The sequence below is a fragment of the Haliotis rufescens genome, unplaced genomic scaffold, assembly GCF_023055435.1.
Source record: "Haliotis rufescens isolate VD_foot unplaced genomic scaffold, xgHalRufe1.0.p SCAF_2, whole genome shotgun sequence".
NCBI lineage: Eukaryota > Metazoa > Mollusca > Gastropoda > Lepetellida > Haliotidae > Haliotis > Haliotis rufescens.
In genome coordinates this window covers 5,019,992-5,044,149 of record NW_025963890.1, presented here as the reverse complement: position 1 = coordinate 5,044,149, position 24,158 = coordinate 5,019,992, and the positions used below count along the sequence as shown (strand labels likewise).

Below are 24,158 nucleotides of genomic sequence, written 5' to 3'. Positions count from 1 at the left end.
ACGGTTCTTTAAATACGCGAGTCTTGACCTGACAATCCAGTGACCGACATCACGTGCATCTATCTACGCAATTGGGATACGAAGACATGCATGAACCAAGTCAGCGAGCCCGACCACCCGATCCCGTAGGTCGCCTCTTACGACAAGCATGGGTTGCTTAAGACCAATTCGTACCCGGATCTCCCCGGGACGAGCAATTAATAAGAGTCTGACACGTTTTTTCAATGTCCATGGTGTTATCAAGCTGAAAATCTACTTTATGTGGTATTCGACCTATTTAAAGTTCGTGACAAGTTGGCAATGTTTCCTCTAGTCTCGCCACTGTGTCCTCAGTTTACCTCATATCATCACGCTGTCACGTCCCGGGACACGGGAGCACCATGGGCGGACAACTCGTACACTACTTCCGGGTTACACTGCACCGAGCACAGCTTCATGAGTGCTTTACGTTATAATGTCTACAATGAAAATGGAGCTGAGTGCAAATGTAAATAAGTGAGAATAAAACTAACGAGACTGGATTTATAATTGTCTGGGGCGTAGGTGACCTGGTGGTGAAATGAGGCACAAAACGCTCTTCAGTGTTGCCTCCCTTAATCGTGTCTGGATCTTGGAGCAGAGAGGGGTAGCCTAGTGGTTAAAGCGTTTACTCGTCTCGCAGAAGATCCGGGTTTGGTTCCCCGCGTGGGTTGGGAATACTGTGTGAAGCACACGTGATGTTGCTGGAATATTGCTACAAGCGGTTCGATTCCAATACTTCCAGTTGGTGACAGTTTAGTGAACTTGACAAGTGATGATGAATTTTAACATTCACATAATTACAGTTTGTCAAATTATAAATAAAACTATAGTATGAATTATGATTTTTATCCCAAAAAAGTCCAGAGGGGAAATGTCAGTGTGTGGTATTGTGCGAGTGGGCAATTGTCCTGCACTCTTGCGAAAATATTTATTGTCATTGAGTGATTGTAAATGTGACGTCATGCCAACAATGTTTCAGCTACATTGTGACGAAATTATTGTCAGTTTGTTGGACTACATGTAAAATGGCTGCTTTAGTTGATAATAATGTCAATAGGTAATGTAGGTGATTGACTGCCTCAGGAGTTAATTTTTATTGTGTAAACAAAGATGTCAAGCTTGCAGCAATAGATGAAAGCTTATAAATGTCTACCGCAGCATAATGAATGTTACCGATTGGCAACTAAATACGTAGAGACAGGGATGTAACAATTGTTATATTTGGGATTACACTTTCTTAGTAAAGTACAGATTTTCCTACTTTTTGGGGGGTTGAGTCCCGTCCGGAATTCGAACCCACACTTGCCAGAATGAGGCACCTAATCGCCAGCACAGAAAGTCAGCGATCTAACCCACTCAGCCACCGAGGCTTCCACTAAAATGAAAGTCCGACAACTGATAGTCTAGATCACGTACTTTGAGTACCCCTCTGACAAGTGTAAATTGGCACGGCTCCCATTCTCCTTTAATCCCCTCCTCCACGCATGCAACATGGAAAACCTATACTAATTGAGATTTGTATGTAATCCACACAATAAATTAATGTTCATTCATTAAAATATTCATGGGTGTGGGTAATTGTCCCTCAATTGATAGGGAATTGCGGTGTTGGTTGGTTGGTTGGTTGTTTTACGCCGCAATATTCCAGCTATATGACGGCGGTCTGTAAATCATCAAGTCTGGACCAGACAATCAAGTGATTGGTATCATGAGCATCGATCCACGCAATGAGGTTAAGTCACCTTTTACGACAAGCATAGTCGCCTTTTACGGCAAGCATGGGTTGCTGAAGCGTTTGTTGTACGACATGTGGGGAAATGTCTGTATGGCGAGGTGTCCGACTCCACGATACATCATGAGTGAGTGAGTGAGTATGGTTTTACGCCGCTTTTAGCATTATTCCAGCAATATCACGGCGGGGGACACCAGAAATGGGCTTCACACATTGTACCCACGATACATCATGAATGACATAGGCATTTCATGGAGTAACAAATAGGCAGCAACATCATGAAAAAATAAAGTATTTGCGTTGGATTGTATCCGATACGACATTTACGTCTTGTCGACGGGGTTACAACCGCATGTGTTTGGCAAAAATTGTTCGTCGGGAATAATAGACGGTTGGGACAATAGAGTGACGTCATACGAATTATTTATGTCGGTATTTTTGTGGTGAGGCAACTGAACTGAAATAAGGTCTTTTTAACAGAAATCGTCAAACATGTTTCCTAAATACCATTCTGTATCATCGATTATACGAAACACACTTTTTGTATTGCTTTCAATTCAAAGTGTGATATGACACTATCTAAATGTTACCGTGTAAAAAGGTGTTTAAATCTTATATTCGTATATAAATGTATCTTTACACGCAGCGCTTTATGTGTTTATATTCATATATTTTTATGTTGACATGTTGTTTAGCTCTTGTAGAAGAACCAAATTATACTGAAAACATAATTAAGCATTAAGAAACCTGACACACACTTATGATATTCAATCTGTAGGTTTGTTGACTTAACATAGACATAGACATAGACATAGTTTATTAAAGTGTCACATGGCATGAAACAATAACAATACATCATATTTAATTTATCATACCATCCAGCCTAGCTAGGCTTATGAGACACTATTTTAAAACAGATATACACTAGTAAGATCATACCTAATAGAAAAATAAAATAGATTAAAATGTATTAATATATACAGATATCAATCGACTAAGACATATATTATGTAAAATGCTGTCTCCTGTTAAACATTTCATTAATAGTTGATACTAAAAGTTTGATTAACGAGGCGTCAGAGCTTGACATGACGTCAGTTAACACAGTAAAAGTCTTATCAGTTAACATAGTAAAAGTCTTATCAGATGATTTAAAATTCAAAAGATTAACAAGTTCAAACCTAAGATCATCATAAAAGCTACAATAGAAAAGAAAACATCCATTGGTATTGCACTGCACCTCTAATGTGTTTAATCTTACATTTAACATTGTTTATTTTCATAAATACCCGACTGCAGCAATACATTCTTCATATCAATGATCACATCTAAATTAATAACCCAATCGTTGATTAAATAATTACCCTAAAGAAGAGAAAACGCCAAATAAGAACCACTTATTGCTGTATCCCATACGCCATCGTCCGAACACAAAGATAGGCAGGAGCAGAGGGTGTGTTACGGCATATATTGTCGCCTGCAGCAATATATGCCAACGTTCATGGTACATATTGTCACCGGCGACTAATACATTTTCATAATCATATTAAATAAACGAGACAAAACCTTTTCCATATTCATAAGAAATATCTGCTGAAGAGTCAATTGTGCAATTCCGACTATGTCACGAGCATGTGTAATTTTAGTATTTTAATGGGCAGATTTGGGTAGGGTGTTCGGGGTAACTCTTAACTTATCGAGCCACATTTTGTCACCGTTCCTGCACATACATATCCTGAACCTATGCTGACAAGTGGGTTAATTTTATAAATTAAAGAAGATTTATGGCTGATGACCAAGCTGGTGGAAGGCCAACGGGCCTCTTGGCCGGTGAAAATAAGATTTCGGTTTGTCATGTTGATACCTTACTATTTGCCGTTTGATATGTAAATAATATACAATATATAAACTATAACTAGCAACAAGTGTCGTACCTGTCTGTAATGTTCACTTAATACCTGCGTGATGTATAGATATATTCAGATATATATTACTGTTATCATTGTATTTAGATACAATGATATTGTTTGTTTGTTGTTTTTGCTGAGTGCGGTTTTAAACACAAATAAACAAACAAACAATATCATTGTATTTTAATATGATTTCAATATTATTATTTACGATCTAACTTACTACATATTTTACATATGAAACGTTTTATATTTAAATGCCACCATAAATAAAAATTATTGCTTGTAAACTCAACACAAATCACAAATATTCTATAACACATGATTGTAAACTATTAATGTACATTGAACAAAATATATACTGTAAATGCCAAAATGATGTAGCAAAGGATCGATTAGATTGGTTTGTTTGTGTTTTACGCCGCACTCAGCAATATTGCAGCTATATGACGGCGGTCTGTAAATAATCGAGCCTGGACCAGACAATCCAGTGATTCGATTAGAAGATATATTGACAGTAGCACTTGGAGTTTATGTGGTACGGCAATTAGAACACTGCTTTTGGTCAAAAGTTTGTTTCCTCCGAAATGCGTGTGTCACTGGTTGCACCCAAATGACGAACGGGGTACACACCCGTGTTAAACGCGTTGCACGCAGATGTCACGCGAGGCGGATGGGGTACACACCCGTGTTAAACGCGTTGCACACAGATGTCACGTGAGGCGGATGGGTTCCACACGAGTGACCAACGGGGTACACACTATTTGCGTCACGGTTGCCCATGCGTGTAAGAGGAATGAACCTCTAGGCAGTAGGGTAAGTTGATGATTACATACATGTTGAACAAAGTATTTCAACCAGAAGAAACAAGAGTGGTTCGCTTCGTGACTGAAAAAAACATTCCCATTCCAAAGGAACTGAAAAACCCGACATGTTAATGAACAATAGAAATAACAACACGAAATCCCACGTTAATCTTCAAAATCTCTATATCCCTAACATGCATGGGCCGCGTCTTCCTTGCCCCCACGCCCCCACCCCACAGCATCACCTGATACCAGGCTGGCATTGTGTCCGGGATGCTTGTGTTGCCACGATGTACAATGTATGTATGTATGTATGTATGTATGTATGTATGTATGTATGTATGTGTATGTGTGTGTGTGTATGTATGTATGTATGTATGTATGTATGTATGTATGTATGTATGTATGTATGTGTATGTGTGTGTATGTATGTATGTATGTATGTATGTATGTATGTATGTATGTATGTATGTATGTATGTATGTGTATGTGTGTGTGTGTGTGTATGTATGTATGTATGTATGTATGTATGTATGTATGTATGTATGTATGTATGTATGTGTATGTGTGTGTATGTATGTATGTATGTATGTATGTATGTATGTATGTGTGTGTGTGTGTGTGTGTGTGTGTGTATGTATGTATGTATGTATGTATGTATGTATGTATGTATGTATGTATGTATGTATACAAACTTAAGTTGCTGTTAGCATTTCAAACCAGGACATAGCACAGCTTGTTTGAAGATAGGTCTTAATGCACTGTGTCTTGAGAGTGTCTTGAAGGCATCGTGATTGTCCTTCGGGTGATATTTTTCGATGAATATGGACGATGTGTCACTGTCCTGACTTGAACTTATTGCAGTTTTTTCATACTTTAAACATACTTATGTTTCCTTAATTCTACGAATTCTATTGCAGTATGCATATTCAACAACTGACCTTAGTGTGTGTGTGTGTGTTGGGGGTGGGGGGGGTGTACACACACCGCGAATACCATACGTGTTGCCTTACTCATAAACGAACATACGCATCACACGTGACGTCATAGATCCAAGAAGTACCAGAATCGTGCAGAATTCGCGTGTTAAGTTTGGAAATCACGTGCAGCATATCGTGATAAGAATAAAGACACTCTGTGGTAACACGAGACTGATTGTTAGTTTTGTCATTAAGTGGTACACATTGGAAACATCCCTTCATAACGTACATGTACATACTTCTTTACATATTTCTATGGTTCGCGTTTCTTTTGGCGATGAGTATCTGTCTCTCTCTCTCTGTGTCTGTCTGTCTGTCTGTGTTTGGTGCGTGTGGACATTTGTCATATTGGTGCCTGATCAATCGAGGTAGTACAAAACAAGAACAAAATATCTAAGGTACATGGATGAATGTGAGTAGGTGTACATGTCTCTAAACAACTGCACACAAATATGGACAAATATTCGAAACGCTAGATACGCTGCCTCACTGAAATATTGTTACATTGTTTGATTCGGAAACTAAAGGGACGAGAGACAGAAACATGTGCCAACATATTGCAAATATCAGTTTTAAAAGCGAATACGAGGGTAGAAAAAGCAATTCCGGTTTCAATATTACTGTCAATCATGAACCTTTGCAGTTTTGAGAAAGGACTCAAACGTTACAATACATAAATGTGTTTGGTATTTGAAGTTTGCCACTTCTATCAAGGACTTTCAAATCAAGTCATTCACATTCCTTGTTTCCCCATACAGAAGGACTGAATAGAAAGCAGAATTCTGTTTTAACACCAAGTCATATTTTCTGCTTCTTTTCACGCAAACCTTCCGAATAATGTTATGTGAAAATAATGGTGCAAAGTTATCATGATTTAAGTTTCTGACAATCAAGAATTAAACCGCATTTTTTACCGCACGTTTACCGCACGTTTACCGCATCATTACCGCAATCAAACATAATACCATGTTGTACTATAGGCGTGCTAACACTGAATGAGCTTCTCTTCTGTACACAATGTATAGAGTAGTGATAGAAAAGAAAACCACGGATCGTGTTCACTGTGAGTGTAACATGTACATAAACGAATTCAAGAAGTAATATATATATATATATATATATATATATATATATATATATATATATATATATATATATATATATATATTACTGACAGTGACAGTTAAGGTACATGTTCGAAGTCCATATTAAAAGGTTGAAAAGAAAATGTGTTTCACTTATCGCCATGTTTGTTTCCCATGTATTTTGGACAAATGTTGGACAGAATCAAGAATTTTCGCGTCGTTGTGTGTATAGACTATACTTCCGCACTTGATGTGATCAGAGTGTGTGATCCCTATAGTCCCATCTCATTTTCGGACAAGAAAGTCAGTTCGATTATATGTTTGTTACAGTTATGTAATTAAAGTGTGTGTTTGAGTGAGTAAGCTTGATTAACGACGTTGGTGACGTCACTTTGGTGAAACCCACTAGCAAGGATGCTTCGTTGACAAACCTAGAAACGTACTCAGGTTCAACCTAGGATGAATCAGTTGGAACATAAACAGTCGGGCAAAAGAAAGAATTTGGATTTGACCAAAAAGTATAAACGTTATGAAGACGTTACTAGGTTACACAAACCGTCCCCGAAATACCTCAGACTGAGGGTCCAAAACACAACTATGATACCCGTATGACATACGTCATCATTGAATAATCATTTTGTTTGTTTCGTTCAAATAACCATCAAACAAACATGGGTGCATACTTTCTTTTGCCAACCAGTTTACTTATATTTCTATATTAAATCACCCCTGTAATTACCCCATTGAAATATACCTTTCAGTAAAACTGAATAAGGTGTCAATATAGTTGCCCTCCCCCCTCCCCCCCCCCCCCCCCCTCTCCTCCCCCTGAAGATGGAAACAGGCCGCTACACCAACCTATCCCTGGATCAAAGAAGATGTTATAACTGTCCTGACCAAATAACACGAATCTAATGCTTTATTTCATTCTCCTCACTTTACTGCGATGACAGAACTCAACTATTGAAAATACTGTGAAAATGTTTTTTGTTTTTTACCTATATAGTGAAACGGATAAAGTAAGTGTTATCCTGCCCCCCTTTTATGCTATGCTGCTACCAAAACCTGTTACTTTATTCTCATACGCAGAAAATGTATGTTACATATCAAACAGTGATTTTAATGCCATATCATTCTTTGAAATTGTGAAATGTATATATGTTTATATATTTATTCATTTTATCGTCATTTCAAAGCGTTGTATTTGCATTGAAGAGCGGCTCGTTACAAAATTTACTCAATAGTTTTATGTGTTTACTATGCCATGTGTATTGTGACGAGGTGAGACGTAAATAAACAATCCCTGACATAGAAACGAAATCATTCACTGATTCAGGATGTTGGCCAAGTGAGTCACGAAAAGGTGATCATACGACAGTTGACCAGCCCCAAACAACGTACAACAAGTACCGTGCGACGAATGTAAACATTGTTAGTGTGTGGGGCCGCCCAGGGGGACACTTTTAGACCTTACGCATTAATAAAACAAGACGACGTTATCTCAGAAATTCTGTAAATTCGACTATATATAATATTTAACGGAGTGATATTGAATCACGCAGGTAATATTGCTTTGTGAGAGACATTTCGACATATAAAAAGAGCAGTGATGTATCTTTGCTTGCCGTTCTGATTCATATGGGGGGGGGGGGGGGGCACCGGTGGCCAGTCGTTGTGCAGAGTTGCGTCCCTTGGGCACGCCAGAAACCTATGATTCAGAGTTCGAATCCCGGTTCGCCCTGATTATGTTTCTAGGTTTGTCAGCACCATACCCGTGCTCGAGACCTGCACAACGTCTGGCTTTCCTCCTACATTAAGGGGCGGTCGGGTAGCCTAGTGGTTAAAGCGTTCGCTCGTCACGCCGAAGACCCGGGTTCGATTCCCAACATGGGTACAATGTGTGAAGCCCATTTCTGGTGTCCCCCGCCGTGATATTGCTGGAATATTGCTAAAAGCGGCGTAAAATCAAACTCACTCACTCCTAAATTAAGCTGGCACGCCGTGATATAACTGTAATACTGTTAAAAGCGGTGTTTAACCCAACTCACTCACTCACTCACTCACTCTTATTCATATGCTTTTTTTCAGGACGTGTTTCCAACACAGCTGTAAGCTAGCATTCAATTAATTGTCTCAGAGGGACAATGATAAGTCACCAGGATATCACGAAGAGTTTAAGATGTTGAACTGATCCCCACCCACACAGCCCCAGGCAGCGGTAATGACAAAGCAAGCGTTTAATGTTGTAGTGTTCGTTTGTTTGTTTGTTGTTTAACGCCACACTCATCAATAGTCCAGCTATATGACGACAGTCTGTAAAAAAACATTGACTACTAATTTCTTCTCTCATTTTGCAATTTAAATCATTTCCATTTTTTTCCATTTCTTCGAAACTGTTTATTAAAACGTAAACATGACCACACGGTAATGAGTCTGTTGAATGTTACCCTGTGAGATCTGTCACATCTATCACTAATTTGATGCTTGCTCCATGTTTAATTTTTACCAATCTCCTCCACAAGTTATTAGAAACAGAAAACAAACATGTGCATTCCCCTTTCATCCCCTCCTCCATGCATGCAAAATGTAAAACATATACTTAGTGAGATTTGTATGTAATCCATACAATACATTAATGTTCATTCATCAAAATATCCATGGGTGTTGGTAATTGTCCCTCAATTGATAGGGAATTGCGGAGTTGGTTTGTTGGTTGGTTTCTTGTTTAACGCCGCACTCAGCAATATTCCAGCTATATGACGGCGGTCTGTAAATAATCAAGTCTGGACCAGACAATCCAGAGATTGACATCGTGAGCATCGATCAACGCAATTGGGATACAATGATATGTATCAACCAAGTCAGCGAGGCTGACCATCCGATCTCGCTAGCCGCCTCTTACAACAAGCTTAGTCGCCTTTTAATAAGTCGTGTCGTAAATAATGTTAAAACAAGCCACAAAACCCTGTCCATCATTATGAGAAGCAAGTGTTTAGTGATCGCTATCATGACCTGGTACCAGGTGTAAATAATAGCGACAAAATATTTCCATTATCATAAATAAACGAGACAAAACTCTTTCCATTTTCATAAGAAATCTGCTTTAGAGTCGACAGCACAATTCCGACTTTATTATGAGCATGAATCCTTATGAAATACTGATAATACCAGGTGTTCCTGAAAAGTTGCCAGTCACAAACACATGCAAAGGAAAGTCAATGGTTCATCTTAAAAAAACATGGGAACATATGGTACAAGTCGAAATAGGCAATTGAATCGGACATATGGAAGATGTCCCCCACATGTCCACTATAAGAAACCTCTGCTACAATTTGAGTCTACTGTGCGATTCCAGCTATATCACGAGCATGTATTTATGAATCGCTAAACTCTGATCAAACACCCTTTGAGCAATTCAAAAGCGCAAGGACTAAATACATTCACACATCATACACATATACATACCACTGACATAGGCACAAGTACACATTCATATGTACATATATACCATTAGCAGACATTCATATGTACATACATACCATTAGCAGACATTCGTATGTACAAACATACCACAAACACACATTCATATGTATGTACATATATACCATAAGCACACATGCATATTTACGTACATACCACAAACAGACATGCATATGTATATACATAGCACAAGCACACATTCATATGTACATACATACCATAAGCACACATGCATATGTACATACATACCACACGCACACATGCATATGTATATACATACCACAAGCAGACATGCGTATGTACATACATACCATAAGCACACATTTATATGCACATACATACCATTAGCAGACATTTGTATGTATATACATACCATAAGCACACATGCATGTGTACATACATACAACAAGCAGACATTCGTATGTACATACATACCACAAGCACACATTCATATGTACATACATACTATAAGCAGACATGCATATGTACAAACATACCACAAGCACACATGCATATGTATATACATACCACAAGCAGACATTCGTATGTACATACATACCACAAGCAGATATTCATATGCACATACATACCATAAGCACACATGCATATGTACATACATACCATAAGCACACATTCATATGAAAATACTTACCACACATGTACATGCATACCACAAGCAGACATTCGTATGTACATGCATACCACAAGCACACATGCATATGTATATACATACCACAAGCACACATTCATATGTACATACATACTTATGTGCATAATTCATATCACTTTACATAGACGTTAACAAACATTGCATTACATAGCACACTGTGTTTCTTCCCAATACAGGATATTTACCATCCCCAAACCCACAATCGTGACAACCTCTTTATCTTGTAATGTCATTCTTGAATTATTTCATCGAAAAGTCTATTCCCATCTCTCAAACTGTACCTTAATACTGCAAATGTTCCTTAACGTGCAAATCAACATATTACGTCACAAGACCAGTGCTGAGTCAAATGACAGTGACAACAGGCACAAAAGTTTCAACTGAGACTTGTTTTTTGAACACAGATTTTTGTATGTTAGACTATTATTTGGTAATGATAACAAGCACGACAAAGGATGACTCCGATTTCTCTTCCTGTTAAACAATGCACCGTCACCAGCTTATGGTGTGTGCATTCTTCAAATGCTTAGGTGTGTTAGAGCGTGTAATTTTAAATTTCATGGAAAAACCAATAACGCTTACAACTAAACTTTTCAAGACGTTTTCAGCACCAAATTTCTGTTCAATCTTCAAGATATTTTATGGTAAACTTTCAGAGAAATTGTTTAAAACTGAAACGTCGCCTCTCAAGATGATACGCGATGCTATGATATCCCATGGAAAGACCGTTTATGCTTACAACGCGGGATTTTTCAATCAAAGGTTTCAGCATCAAATGCCTGATTAAGTCATCCTGAGATTTTATGGTAGACTTTCAGAGGAACTGATAAAAACCGACACATCGTTTCTCAAGATGATACGCAATGCTATCCAATACAATAATCTTTCACGCCGCTTTACTCACTGGCACCTAGTATGTTTTAAGTGGCGGGTGAGCTACCGTGTAATAGAGCGTGACACCTTGTGTCATCAATGATTTTCAGTGAAACATTCACATAATTGTCATAACTATATTGCCCTTTACGCCCTATGGAAACTGTATCGGCAGATAGTCGAGACTAATTATTCTCTGGCATGAGCTTTTTTGAATTTCTTGAAACGGCACGATTTGTCTAGCTCTCTTGTCTTACCTACGAAAGTGAAGAGGTGTTCATTTTTAGAGTAAAATTATTTAGCTCATAATTCAGTTTTCGGGGAATTTACAGTTCTTGTTAATGAATAACTCTTTTATCCTGAAAATTGTTGGCATGAAAACGAGTTTAATGGGTCATTACAAGACATGCTTGACGTATCTTCCTGGTCCCTAAACGTAACGTGATTGGTTGAAATTGTCAGCACATGCACAAACAGCTGGTGGTCTTAATAATCTTATAAACAGGACCCTGGGTTGAGTACCCAGGGTGGTTCATGGTAACATCGGAATGCGATCTATTTCGAAACTTTTCCTCGGGAGGAATAAGAATTTTGATGAATCCGGTTAACCTACTTCGCGGCTTCACGTAACTCGTCCTGTTGTGCAAGTCTCGAGTTTATAATTTGGACAGAGAGTTTCTGTCGTGGTCATGTGCACCAAATGAAATAGCTAATAATGATTACATTGCTTTGTCATCGTGCCCGGCGTTTTCTGTTAAATGTAACATTATATCTATGAAAGGCAAGGGCAAGATTCACTGGAAAAGATATGTGTTTAGTCCTAAACACAAACCTAGGCGCGATCCTTGTCCCGTACTTTCAAAGCATCTTGGGTATTCAAGGTTGTGTTTAACAGCTGAACGTGGGATAGATCTAGACCTGTACCCACCCCACCCCACCCCAACTCCCCCACCACTTGAAATTGATTGGATGTAATTATTGAAAAAGGGGCGCCTTATATATTTATGTGTTTTAGCATTTAATGGGGGTATTGGCGTGTCATTGATTTCGTTCCGTTTCCGTCCGAGTTTAATAATTTACTTTCAATCATTATTTTTTGTTAACACAACACTTTTAAAAACAGCGAGATATGAATCTACAACCTCTTGATTTGATGTCCTTCACGCTACCACTCACGTTTTCTACTCACCATGATCTTACCTTGGTTTATTTGTACATAATTTTAGTAATATTGTAACAACTTCGTTGAATGCCCTGATGTAATATTTGTTTTGCGAGTACCTCTGATTGTACATTTGATTCTAATTTATATTATACATCTTTATCATATTTGAGTTAATGTCCAATGAAAAGCACTGTGTTTAAATTCTAAATTTTGTTCGAATCGTGGTGGCATGTTTAATTAAAGGGATCAGAAAGATATGCATGTACAATGAAAACTGATGACAAAGCGGTTTTACACAGGTTTCGAAAATTAAATTGTATGATGTCGACTTATTACTGAAACAAAAATGATGCCTCATCTCACGTGGAGACTAGCTGGGAGGAACGTTGAGCTGATGCAGTGAGACAATGTGCTGCCGGTGGTTTGTTTGTTTGTTTGTTTGTTGTTTAACGCCTCATTCAGCAATATTCCAGCCCGTGTGCGAAATACGCATCAGTCGGAAAGCGCACGTTAAATCTCCAAAGTAAGTAAGTAATATTCCAGCTATATGGAGGCGGTCTGTAAGCAATCGAGTCTGGACCAGACAATCCAGTGATTGACAACATGAACATCGATCCACGCAATTTGGATCGATGACATGCATCAACTAAGTCGGCGAGTCTGACCACCCGATTCCGCTAGTCGCCTATTACGACAAGGATAGTCGCCTTTTACAGCCAGCATGGGTGGCTGAAGACCTATTCTACCCCGAATCTTCACGGGCTATGGGAAGTATGGAAGCGCAATGTATGTCTTTTGAAATACATTATGATAACAATACAGAGGATGTATTTTTATAACATTTTTCGATCATCTTCGGGGTATTAATTTCGATGCATTAAACGTAAAGATGTTTCGGAAAACATTTCCATCATCAAAATACGAATGCATTGAAAATATGACCATAAACACAATGAAAAAGGTAATAGTAATTCTTAAGGATGTTGATACCCCGGTTACACCTCAGTGAACACATGACTCATTCCAGCATGTGACTGTGGCTATTCTCTGGTGTAGTTTTTGTATCCGGGCCACTGGGATGAGGGAACAATACACTGGGCAGTATCCGGATTTAATGGATTCGAGTGTGATGGTGTCAGTTTGTGAGCTTTGTTCCTGGTCCCCCAGATACACTTTCTCCAGAAATGTTAAGTGGTGCCACAGTACTGACGTCACCAAAGTCATGTTTGTAATATTTGACATCTACCCGCCCGTGATACCGGATTTCCCAAAGTGTTAATCATCTTCAAAACGCGTCGGAGAATCAACAACAAGCGTCAGTGGATCAACAACAAGCGTCAATGAATCAGCACCAAATCAGTATTCCCACCCCTTTCCACCTGCTATAAGCTGCTATAAATAGTTTTGTATTGAAGACTGAATTATCTCTCAAAGTAAATAATATAATATGAATCATTTCTTTTTCAAACAAACAAACGTGTTTCTTTACAGCGCATATAGCTTATATAGAACTGTTGTCATTGTCAACAAGCGTCAATGAATCAACACCAAATCGGGATTTCCCCCCACAAATCCACCTAATATGATGAGTTGCTGTAAATACTTTTATATTGAAGACTAACTATTCACTGAAAGTAAAGAATATGACATGAATAATTTCTTATTCAAACAGGTAAACGTGTTTCTTTACGGGTGAGGTGAGGTGAGGTGAGGTGAGGTGAGGTGAGGTGAGGTGAGGTGAGGTGAGGTGAAAGGGGTTAACGTCGCGTTAGGCTTCATGATGGGGCAACTCGGTGGTTAAGGTTCGCGCATTCTACCGAAAACCGGGTTCGATTTTCTACGTGTTTGCAACGTGCTCATTCTGGCTGTTTCCGTTTCGAGTCACAGACCACCGGTACTCATTTCGTTTTTTCCCATGGCATTTTGTATGTAGTGAATGAGTGAGTATGGTTTTCCGCCGCTTTCAGCAATATTCCAGACATATTACGGCGGGAGAACACCATTGTACCCATGTGGGGAATCGCACCCGGGTCTTCGGCATGACGTGCCAACGCTTTAACCACTAGGCTATCCCACCGCCCCTCTTGCAGTTTTTTAATACATACATTTAATGTTGAACAATCATTTCAAGAACAAGTATAAAAATAAACAAAATCACAAAGTAGGCAGACGCGCCAATCCGACCTCTTCAGACAAAGTCTGAGATACAAGTGAGTGAGTGAGTATGGTTTTACGCCGCTTTTAGCAATATTCCAGCAATATCACGGCGGGGGACACCAGCAATGGGCTTCACACATTGTACCCATGTCGGGAATCGAACCCGAGTCTTCGGCGTGACGAGCGAACGCTTTAACCACTAGGCTACCCCACCGCCCCTGAGATACAAGAAAATGTCCAACGATCCATGGAAACGTTGTCAAACTTTAATCAGACCATTACAGAAATAAACAAGAACAGATAATGTGAATCCAAAACGCTAACGTGAGAATAATCAGCCTCGAACGAACATGACTGCATGTTATTTTACATAAATCCTTCAGAACTCTTAGAGGTTAAAATGAATTAAAAATCCCAAAGGGACTGAACAAAAATATTTTTAAACATCTCTTTCAAAATATAAAGAAGTATTTACAATCTGATATGTATCTGATTTGTTTAGGTAAACTCTTTCTCCATATTGTTCTTGACATATTTTATAATGTTATTTTTATCCCATTATTCAAGTCCTGTACCAAAATACATTATCACCATACAGTGGCGAATACTGGTTGTTCTACTGATTGTAATTTATAAGTTAGCGATTTGTTTCAGAAGCTTTTAATTTAGTTTCTTCCTTGTTGATTGAAAATTTGAAAAGAAAAATGTAATGTTCAGCACACTGTATGTTGTTTACAATGAAGAGTTGTATAACGCATTAACCGTGTTGGTCAGTGTCACATATATCTTAGGCTGATAAGTAATAAAAGTGCTCCTAACTTGAGCAACGTTTAACGTCCTGATTCGATCTCAGTTTTTGCTATCGTAAATATATTCATGGCCAGTCAATGATTGTCTAAGTGATTGGCTGGGAATATCAAGTATTAAAGCGTTAAACGGTAGACCCGGAACACAATCAACCCCCACCACCCCAAAAATCAGAAAACACAAACAAAAAACACACACAAAAGAACAACCCCCCAAATTAATAACAACAAAACAAACAACAACAAAAACTCAAACAGATATAAAAGTCTAAAAAATATACAACCCGCCCACACCTACCCTCCTCAGGGTAGTCGGTTTACCTCCAGTGACATGCGCACGGACAAAATGTTATAAAAAAGTTATAAATCATTACATGTCGTAACATGACATAGAAGTGTTTATTCAAGATCTTAAGTAGCCATGGGGTTTATCTGGGGACACCGTCCACAATGTCGTACCCACCCGTTACAGCTCCGTCAGTCCAGCCATCTCCATGCGTCAACACAGCACGGTTTATAGATACTCACATGTTTATACTGGCCTACACACAGTACACATTATAGGTCCTACCTAAACATAGCATCTCGACAACTTCCTCATTCTCCAGACCCGACTAAGGGGCTTACACTCATACATCGATTCCACCGAAGCACTCGTTGCCCGAAAATGGATCAGGGAAGTTAATTAAACCTGCATCTGTCAGCGTTAAACATATTGGCTTTGAATGGGATTTGTCATTGAAGTGCTCATTGAACAGAACAATCGCTTTATACGTGTTTACTAATAATACAGTAAACTACGGTTATAACGAACTCAAAGGGACTACTAAATTTAGTTTGTTATAACCGTAGTTCGTCATAAGCATATATACAGCATAACTACAGCAAATAGTCGGGACCAAAAAGTAAGTTCGTTATATCCGTCAGTTCGTTATAAGCGTGTTCGCTTTAACCGTAGTTTACTGTAGTGATAAGAAATGCTTATACAGAACACTTTTAGATCTTACGTATTGATAGGAAGAGTCGACTTTTTCACTAGAATCCTTTGACTTCGACCATTATATAAATAAAAAAAATTTTTTTATGGATACAAACAGGTAATATTGCTTTGTGACATTGAGGCATTTATTCGGAGCCATGTGATACTGCTTGCACTTTTTATGTATATGCTTTTTTTAGTGGGTGTTTCCAACACTGCTGTAAGCATTCAATTTATTGTGGAGTTTTTGGAGTTATTATAAGAGGAGTAAGATCGTTCTCCCACCCACACCCATACCCACACCGCCCACGGCAGCGGTAATGACAAAACAAACCTCTAAAGTTCTATAGACCGCCTCCGTGGTCTAGTGGTAGAGCGTCCGCCCGTCGATCCCCGGCCGCGTCACACCAAAAGACGTTAAAAGATGGTACTTGTTGTTACCCTGTCTGGCGCTCGGCATTAAGGGGCTAAAACAAGGACTGGTCGGCTCGGAGTCAGTATACTGTGTCTGAGTGGGGTATTCATGTTAAACTGCGGCATGGTATCTCAGTGGGCTAGCACTATAAATCGGCATCAGTCCGGACAAGCAGCCACACACACACACGTGCATGCACGTCGCTATATAAGTGCATTAAACGTTAAACCCAATTTCACCTCACCTCAACTAAAGTTCTATTAGTTCTGAGTCATGTCAACGTGGAATGAACTACTCACTATATTTGAAAATTAATGCACAGTAGCCATTATTCCACAATGGCAAATCACGACAGCACCGTGTTGACAGATTTGTCAGAAACAAAGAGACAGTACTATGACACATAACGAGACACATGCAGCCGAATGCATTCATACAGCCTAATACATTGAATATAGCGACAACACCCTTTCCATACTCATATGAAACCTCTAATGCGCTTCCGACCACATGTATATATGCCAGGAGCATGTGTAACAGAATCACTATCTAATAGATATGATACCATGCTTGCCGTAAAAGGCAACTATGCTTGTCGTAAGAGGCGACTAACGGGATCGGGTGGTCAGGCTCGCGGCCATAATTGATGCATGTCATCGATCTCAATGGCGTGGATCGATGCTCATGATGTCAATCACTGGATTGTCTGGTCCAGACTAGATTATTTTACAGACAGCCCATATATAGCTGGAATATTGCTGAGTGCTGCGTTACACAACAAACAAACAAACAAAACCAGGTTTGAATTTGTATATAAGAGCGACACAATCCATTTCCATAATCATAAGAAATCCATTGTACGATTCTAACTATAAAATCAGCATGTGTGAAGGAATCACTATCAAATACTGATGATGCCAGGTTTTCGGAACCCTGATCAAACAGATTTTGAGCAATTCCAAACAACTTGGACTATATACATTCATACTACATACACATGCCACCTATACAGGCATACCACAAGCACACATCTATATGTGCATGCCACTCTGCATAATACGTAGTATGCTATCACGTGTGTTTGGCGATGGAAAATATCATTTATAAAATTACATATTGCATTACATAGTGCACAGTGTATTCACCAGATATTCACCATCCTAACAACACAAAAGCGTGACAACCCCTTTTCACATAATATTTCTTGGAAATCGCACCACCTCTCAAACCGTACCTTAACACTGCACATTTTCCTGAACGTGCGCATTAATACATTACGTCACAAGGTCAGTCTTAGTCAACCGACACTGACAACAGACCGAATAGTTCCAACTTAAACTTGTCACGCTGCATCGTCATTATTTCATATATAGCAACTTTTGATAATGATAATAAGCACATTGCATGGCATAATACTATGCTTTAATGGAGGTTTGAAAGACAAGGGAGACGTCATGTTAATGTGGTGACACTGAAAATAGTACGTACCTGACCTTGTTTATTTGCATATTTACAAAAAGTACTCCAACCAATACTGATTTTATTCATCGGTTTCATCCTCCCGAAGAACCTGTCCATTTTATGCTAACGCTGCATGTCAATATTACTATCATATCAATATTGCGATCATATCAATATTACTATCATATCAATGTTACTATCATATCAATATTACTATCATATCAATATTACTATCATATCAATATTACTATCATATCAATATTACAATCATATCAATATTACTATCAAATCAATATTACTATCAAACTATCATATCAATATTACTATCATATCAATATTACTATCATATCAATATTACTATCATATCAATATTACTTATCATATCAATATTACTAAACTAAACTTACTAAACTTAAAAATACATTCAGAAAGACTGTATCACATTCTGCTCATCAAAATATGTATTGAAAATAAAAAAGAATATATAAACAACCAAAACGAAAATAAAAATAACAGTTTATACAGTGAATATGTATGTCCCAGTAACACCCCATTCATCCCGGCATGTTTGTGACTGAGGCTATTCATGAGTGTAGTTTTTGTATCCGGGACCCTGGGGTGGTGGAACAATACTCGACTAGCGTGACTGTGTTAGGGTTTAATGTATTCGAGTGTGATGGTATCAGTTTGTTCGCTTTGTTCCAGATACATGTTCCCAAGAAATGTTCAGTGGTGCAACAGTCCTGACGTATGGATCCCAAGGATTGTCACCAAAGTGATGTTTACGATGTTTGACATCGACCCATCCGTAATACCGGGTTCACCAAAGTGTTATTCATCTCCAACATGCGTCGGTGAATCAACGACACGCCTCAATGAATATAGCATATAGCTTATATAGAACTGTTGTCATTGTCAACAAGCGTCAGTGAGTCAACAACAAATCGGGATTTCCCACCACAAATCCACCTAGTATGTTCCGATAAATAGTTTTGTATTGAAGACTTAATAGTCTCTGAAAGTAAATAATATAATATGAATAATTTCTTTTCAAACAAATAGACGTGTTTCTTTACTGCGCATGTAGCTTGTATAGAACTGTTGTCATTGTCAACAAGCGTTAGTGAGTCAACAACAAATCGGGATTTCCCACCACAAATCCACCTAGTATGATAAGTTGCCATAAATAGTTTTGTATTGAAGACTTAATAATCTCTGAAAGTATATAATATAATATGAATAATTTCTTTTCAAACAAATAGACGTGTTTCTTTACTGCGCATGTAGCTTGTATAGAACTGTTGTCATTGTCAACAAGCGTCAGTGAGTCAACAACAAATCGGGATTTCCCACCACAAATCCACCTAGTATGATAAGTTGCCATAAATAGTTTTGTATTGAAGACTTAATAATCTCTGAAAGTATATAATATAATATGAATAATTTCTTTTCAAATAAATAGACGTGTTTCTTTACTGCGCATATAGCTTTTATAGAACTGTTGTCATTGTCAACAAGCGTCAGTGAGTCAACAACAAATCGGGATTTCCCCCCACAAATCCACCTAGTATGATAAGTTGCTATCCATAGTTTTGTATTGAAGACTAAATAATCTCTGAAATTAAATAAAATAATATGAATAATTTCTTTTTCAAAGAAATAGACGTGTTTCTTTACTGCGTTCTATTGAACTGTTGTCATTGTCATGCTAGATTTTAATCATTTGTTTAACTTTCATACCTTTATTTCATATTTAAACAATTCAATTACCAAAAAAAAATCATTTTGATATTTCACGATGCGAACTGAGATAATCAAACGACACATAGAATTTTTGTAACTACGCCATTGGCAGATTGTGGTATGTGAGATGATATGTCTGACCAACTGGCTTCCCGAAGGGGTAGTTCAGTGGTTAAGGCTCGTTCATCCAAACGAGGACCGGGTTCGATTCCCCACTTATGCGCAATCTACGAAACTTCTTGGGTGTCCCCCCCCCCCCCCCCCCCCCCTACTTCGTTTGTCACAGATGAGCTTGTTGTTATGACATTTCGCATCGCTTTCAGTCACTGAATGCATACATGACGTATTGAAGACGTATGCCAAAAACAGATAACAAGATAAACAGATTTACGAAGAAGGCAATTGCGCCAATCCGATCTCTTTAGAGAAAGGTTCGAAAAACACAAGAAGATGTACAACGTTTTCAAAGTACAGCAACATCACCAAACTGTAAATCAATATAGAAATGAACAAGGACAGATCATGTAAATCCAAAACGCAAAAGCAAGAGGAACAATCCGCTTCAACGAACCTAATGTTGCGCGTTGCAGAAATCCTGCGCACTCGCTATAATAGATTGATGGATGAGTCGTGGTCAGTCGTTATATATGTGCGTCTATGTACATACGTAAAGCCAAGGAGTGTTATTATGGATAACAACTTCTTTATTTTACAAACACGACGTTCCAGAGCTAACTCTTGCCCCAACAACAGGTGAACTATGTATAATAAAGAAGTTGTTGTCCATAGTAATACTCCTTCTCATGTTCTAATCCAACTAAATGCTTATAAAGAATGTATACGTAATATTTGTAGCAACAACTCAACTGACTTTGCATGAGGCCCCTACTCATTCATGCAAGTAAACACTTTAAATTACATCTCAGTGCTTCGATATAATCAAAATATTAAGTTTTATTTTTTCTTCTTGAAATTTAAAATATTTGTCAAACAGGATGCTTTTATCAATCCACTTAATTGCGAGACAGTAGACAGTCATGTTCGGAGTCACCAAATCAAGGGTTATCATGCTGAACATTCCAACATTCCTTCCCAGCGTTGAATCTGACAACTGGAGTCAACAGGTCTTCAAATACTGGAAAAAGCGACACGATATGCGACATGTCTTACCTGGATAAAATACTCAAAGTGTAAGGTGTGGACTATGTAAACGTCTTGGAATAGATCAAACGTTCTATCAATCTTCTTCCTGGTCTTGGAGATAACATAGAAATATCCAAACTGATAACCACGGTATACCTCTTCATGTATTTATGGAAACCCATGTCTAACCTCTTAATCAATATACATTGTATATCATAACTTACTTCAAAATGTTCATATACCATATATAATAATTTATCTCATGATTCGAAATTTATCTGTCCGTCTGTTTATCTACCCATACTCACACATACTAGTATACGTGCAAATGAAGCCAGTTATAATTTGAGGTGAGGTGAAATGGGGTCTAACGTCGCGTCCAAGATTATTGCACTTATATAGCGATGTGCATGTACGTGTGTGTGTGCGTGCGTGCGTGCGTGCGTGCGTACGTGCGACTGATGCCGATTTATAGTACTAGCCCACTGGGATACCATGCCGCAGTTTAACATGAATACCCCACTTTGACACAGTATACTGACTCCGAGCCGACCGGTTCTTGTTTTATCCCCTTAATGCCGAGCGCCAGACAGGGTAACAACAAGTACCATCTTTTAACGTCTTTTGGTATGACGCGGCCCGGCATCAAACCCCGGACCTTCCGCTCTCCGGGCGGACGCTCCCCCTCTAGACCACGGAGGCGGTCTCCGCCTGTCAAGAAGCCTATACAAACAATTAATTATTTTCAAATATCTGTATATACTTTAAGGCTTAGAAAATGATATATATGTTGTGTTACATACTGTTACAAACACGATACTCATATTAAAGCAGTGAGATAAACCTTTGATGAGAAAAGCGAAAAGAAAAACCAGGAGCAACATTTATATCCTTGTTCAGGGCTATGTTCTCATGCTCTAAATCTCTGTTTAGGGCGACTCTCAATAGAGTTCAGGGTGACGTTGTTCAACACAACCTTAGCGCTACGACTTTCCATGTCTAAGTCTATGTTAAGGTATGGGAGTTACGATCACGCTTTGTACAACGGCACCCTGGAGTAGTTTCAAACAGTTTCTCAAAAGAATGTTCAGCCAATGTCTACAAGAAGAGATGTGTAAGTTAGAAAAGATACTCGCAACTACCGGCCTCTCCTTAACGTATTGTTTAAAGTCCATGGCTAAACGGATTTCAGAAACAGATTAACCATCAGCTGTCACCTAATCTTCCAGTCACATGATGACCTGATAATGTAGTCATCTAATCACCTGGTCACCTAGTCATCTGTATTAAGGGAGTTTACAACATCCGCAACTACATTAACGACAACAAAACTACTACTACTACTACTAACAAGAATAACAAAAGCAACAACAACAACAACAATAATAATAATCATAATAAAAATAAAATAAAAATCATAATAATAATAATGTGAAACAGAAGGCTTTCTGTTTGATGCTCAGGACCAGTCACTTCCCACTCGAAACCCTCAAAATGCGATTATGAAATGTAGATTATGTAATGAATTTAATGAGACTGTCCAACACATTGTCAGTGAATGCCCAACTTTGGCACACACACACACTATCTTGAGCGAGATGATGGAGTGGGTCGATCATTTTGTTACCGTTTATCACATTGTCAACACATTGAAAAACATTGCAAATATGCGGACCTCGCTTTCGAAATGTCCCGCTTGCATCCCAAGTACCAAGTTGTTCGACTCCCCATTGTTCTCGGTGCCTTAGGTTTGGTACCTCCCAATCCGTTGACCGACAATTGGAGAGTACCCGGGTTTTCTGCCAGGAATACACCCCTTCTGACAATCTGGGTAATGCAGAAAGCTGCAGTGTTGGGGAGTCTTCACATTCTCCGAAAAGTTCTGGGTGGGTTTGACTAGTAGGCAGCGCTTCCTGGGAGAAGTCCCAATCGCTCTCTGGGCTGCGTTTAGAGGGGGCAAGGGCCCTGAGCTGAGGCTGAGCCTAACCAGTCTGACTGTGCCAGGATCACTCAAACCCTCTTTGCTTCATTTTTTTTTTACTACTACTGCTACTACTACTACTACTACTACTACTACTACTACTACTACTACTGACCCGTGTCACTATCAAATAGTGATGATACTATGCTTCTCGTAAGAGGCGACTAACGGGATCGGGTGGTCAGGCTCGCTGACTTGGTTGATGCATGTCATCGTATCCCAATTGCGTGGATCAATGCGCATGATGTTAATCATCACTGGATGTCTGGTGCAGACTCGATTATTTACAGATCGCCGTCATGTAGCTGGAATACTGCTGAGTGCGGCGTTAAACAACAAACAAACCAAACCAAACCAAACTACTACTACTACTACTACTACTACTACTACTACTACTACCACAGCCCTTCTGACAATCTCGGTTATGGTTAAGCAGAAGGCTGCAGTTTGGGGGCGTCTTCACATTCTTCGAAATGTTACTAAACTAAAAGAACAACTTAAAATGATATAAACTAAATGGAATGGAAATGAAACCCCACGAAAATCTTCCCAACCCCAGCAAAAAAACTCATCAAAACAAACAGAAATAACAACACACAAATATATATTTTAAAAAACACACACCTACATGTTAGTAGGTTTTCCATGAGTGACACAAGCAAATACGAAATGGCTGGTATAAAATATTGACATGTGCAATCAAAATATTACACGTTATATGATATACACATGTTTATTCAAGATCTAAAGT

At 38.6% G+C, this 24,158-nt stretch overlaps 1 long non-coding RNA gene across 1 annotated transcript; it reads left to right on the top strand.

Annotated features, from left to right (window-relative positions):
• Nucleotides 1–8,624: 8,624 nt before the first annotated feature.
• LOC125382019 lies at nt 8,625–20,200 on the top strand. Its single transcript, XR_007222141.1, has 2 exons — nt 8,625–8,752; nt 19,246–20,200. It is a non-coding gene; the product is annotated as an uncharacterized LOC125382019 (long non-coding RNA).
• Nucleotides 20,201–24,158: the final 3,958 nt, after the last annotated feature.